The sequence below is a fragment of the Aplysia californica genome, unplaced genomic scaffold (genome assembly GCF_000002075.1).
Source record: "Aplysia californica isolate F4 #8 unplaced genomic scaffold, AplCal3.0 scaffold00911, whole genome shotgun sequence".
NCBI lineage: Eukaryota > Metazoa > Mollusca > Gastropoda > Aplysiida > Aplysiidae > Aplysia > Aplysia californica.
The window spans coordinates 208,764-212,510 of record NW_004798181.1 but is presented as its reverse complement, the minus strand read 5'-3'; the positions used below and the strand labels follow the sequence as shown (position 1 = coordinate 212,510).

General features: G+C 41.0%; 1 protein-coding gene across 2 annotated transcripts in view; it reads left to right on the top strand.

Moving 5' to 3' along the window:
• Window positions 1-3,747, top strand: part of LOC101864422 (cell division cycle protein 16 homolog) — a 48,055-nt gene that overhangs the window by 2,153 nt on the left and 42,155 nt on the right. The window lies entirely within an intron of this gene.

Genomic DNA, 3,747 nt, shown 5'->3' with positions numbered 1-3,747 from the left:
TCTCTCTCTCTCTCTCTCTCTGAGCTCTCTCTCTCTCTCTCTCTCCCTCTCTCTCTTTCTATCCCCCAGAAAAGTGGAACCAAAACTACTCAATATTCGTTTTTGTTGTGTTTTTTAAAGTGTGTTTGTGTGGGTGTGTTTGTTTTTCTCTCATAAACCCAAAGACTTAAATGGAGCTTGTTGAAGTGACGGATTTAAATTAGTTAAAGGCAATCACTTTGATGAGTTACTAAATAAAGCAGCCCAAGCACCCTAATAAAATTCAAAGGAAAACAGAAAGGTTTGAGTGCATTGAGACCTGAGCAGAGTAAGCAACTAAGAATTTAAATCACATTTTTAGCTCAGATCAAACAGATCAAAGTAGTTTTTGTATAAATGCAGCAAAGTGATCAACATTAAAGTTTCGAAACCAACAGAAACAACATCGAGATAATAAACATCAATGGTTCAGTGCCTGTAAGTATAACAACAAATAATTTTTACTCACATTATGATTAAATGCAGAAGACAGTCAGTTTGACTTGGAAGTTAACTTCAGCACTTTTCTCTGTGAGCTGCCTGAAGCTGAGGTGCTGGCCTGAAGAGAGGACTTGGTTGCGTAACTCTTCATCAAAATGTTCACAATTCTCTTAATATCAGGCAGGCATACCGTATTCAAGTCCGAAAAAACTTTGGAAATAGGACAGCATCCAGGCTAGTCGTCTCCGGCAAAAAACGGTGTCTGAGTTCTTAAAAAAATAATATGACAAAAGCACAAAGTAAAGGCATTCCTCCGAAGGGCGTGTTAGACCGCCACGGTTGATGGCATCGAAGTATGTCTTCATCTCGTCGTCACAATCAGTAAGTGTTCCAGACAGTTCTGGGTGGTGGTGGGCTACATAGCCAGCAATGTAATAAATAGCCATAGTCTCATCTGGAGACATTTTGCTGGGGGAAAAATCCTCAGCCATACCATCAATAAGTTCGAGGTCTTTCAGGGGAAATGGCTTTTCACACAAACTACAAGAGTGGATAGTATTGGTCTCTTCACTTAAGTCAATTAGGGACAAAAGTAACCTTGCTCTGTCCAGGGCATGGATGCTAAAAACTTCCCTCACAGTTATATAATAATTGCACCCAGCGGAGCGCCTGAAATGGCCGAAGTGGTGTTCCAGGTCATCCTGTTGCCAATCGCCAAAGCAGACATACTGGTGACGGTAGGCCTCTGTTGTTGTGATGAGGTGCTGAGCTAAAGCAGAAAAGCCCCGACAGGTCCATGCCAAAGCATCGGCAGTGTCGGCAGTTAAAGATTTGGCCCTGACTCTGCCGCTTGCTCGCATTGTCTGGGCAATATTTGCCCACTCTTCTAAAAGTACTCTGGCCCTCTCACCATTTACCCCAGTGTCATACGGGATTCTGTCAGGGTCACGGAGATGGATATGTTGTGCTGGCGACTTGCAGTTCCACAGCTTCCACAACTTCAGAACAAGCGTAATGAAGCATGCAGTGTCCTTCCATCGATCCGTGCTTCCTGCCGATGTCACTAAAGCACTTCTCGTTTCATCGCAAAAAACTTTCAGTGCCAGTGATACCTTCTGTTTTTCTTGGTTGGAAGGCTGCACACACACTTTGTTCAACCTGGAGAGCTTGACCAGAGCACCTTCTTCTTGCTGGTACAACTCTTCAAGCGACGCCCATGTTGCTTCTTTCCTTTCACCGCTCTGAGAACCATGTGAGGGGAAACACAGAGTTTTCGTTTTGTCTGTGATCCAATTATTTCGAATGTTCTTCAGTAAATGAACAGGGTCAAAAAGAAGAAAAAGGGGCTTTGATGGATCGCTTAAAGAAGGAACCACCCAGGGTGTTGAAGCGGTAAATCCAGGAAACAATTTAAAATATGACTGATTTACCTTACTGTTGTCATTTATAATACCAAGAACAGTCGCACCTGATTTCTCCAATTATTGAATTAGCTCTGACACAATATTATATTGGAAACGCGAAGAGAGCGCATGACAGGGAACCATCTTTCCTATAAATTTCTTGCCAGTAAAGGGGCATTTCACCATTACACAAAGTAATGTATTGGCCAGCTTCCCTTCTGCATCAGCAGCGTATCCGAACAGCTCTCCACCGGAATAAACTAAAGATGCTTTGACGTACACCTCGTCGACAATTAAGAAGCAGGCCGAACTCCGTCTGTCTTGAGCACTGAAGAATTTGTGAAACAATACTTCATTTTCAACACTTTTTGCTGAACGTGTAACATTTCTCAGTGTTGACTCAGAAGGCAGCCTCAAAACGTTCCGCAAATCAGCATATAATGCTCGAGATCTACAACACCAAGAAAGGGCAAGGCACAAATCACTTTGTGAATATAATCTTGAATTCTTAGCAGTGTTTAACAGCTCGATTTGTCGTTCTAAAAACTTAACGTGTTGGTCTTTTTCTTCGCTGGTATCGGCTGAAATAAATCTCAATAATTCCTGAAGCTGGCTCCAAGTACTAAGAGTTCTGTTTTGCAAGAAAGGCACAGACACACACTTCAGGCCTTTATAGGCCTCAAAACTTGCTTTTGTTACAATTTTTTTCACTCTATGCAAAGTAAAAATAATAGAAAAATCAAATATGGGTCCATTTCTACCCTCACTCAGTAGCACCACCTCATCCTCTTTGACTGCTGTCTTTCCCTTTTCTTCCAGTCTGGATTTAAAACATGGCACAAAGTTAGACGACGAAGAAAATCTGTCGATGTGCTGAAAGTGCTCCAACTCATCTCTATCCGGGTTTCTTGCTTTGCTTAATGCATTTCCTGACCGTTCAGGCTGTTGCTTTGGTGGTAGCTGACATGTTCTAACGTTAGGAAAAATGGAAGGGGGAACTGCTGGGACCAAATGTCGGTTTCGTTTTTTCATCCTTACACCTTCAGGCCAGTGTCGGCCACATACACCCATGTATTTTGAGACATTATTTACAGTTTTCTCCTTGTTGGGAATAGCTTTGATCCAATCACAACATTCTTGGTAATCCTCAGGGAAACCGTACACAGGGATTTTTTCACAAGCATCCCTCTGTTTTCGCTCACTGTCAAAATTAGTGTCACAACCACCAACAGAACACTTTCGTGGCATCTTGATAAATGTTTAAACTACCAAAGAAAAAAAAAACAAATAGAAAAATATAATAGAATCGATATAAATTAGGATGATTTATGATTTTGGCTCTCAACTCTTAGGGACCCTTGGTTTTCTTCCTCTGTCTTCAGTTTGAGTGAACTTACAGGCAGTTTTACTGACTATATCTAGATCTAGATCTAGTTTAAAACACACAAGTAAGTAGTCACACAGGCACAGATCTAAAGTAGATCTCTATGCTGCTCTTGCTTTTTACTTTACTTTTACTTTTACTGACATCTCTAGAATCTAGAAATCTAGATCTAGATCTAGATCTAGATTCTAGATCTAGATTCTAGCCTACAATCCTTTAAAATAGGAACAAATCACCTCTTGATTTAAAATTATAATGCCAACAACTGTAGCCCCCACCCAAAATAAAATAGAAACATTGGATATCTAATCTACTAAATGGGAAAATTGTACAGTATAGTAAGGGTAACTAGATCTGTTGTTATCAACACCACTCGCGAGTTAAGTTGAGAAAAAGCCAGGATCACCAACCTCTCCTACTCCTACTTCCCAGAGTCTCTATTAGGCCTAGATCTAGGGGAAACAGAATCTATGAAGTTAACACAATACGTACCAGAACACA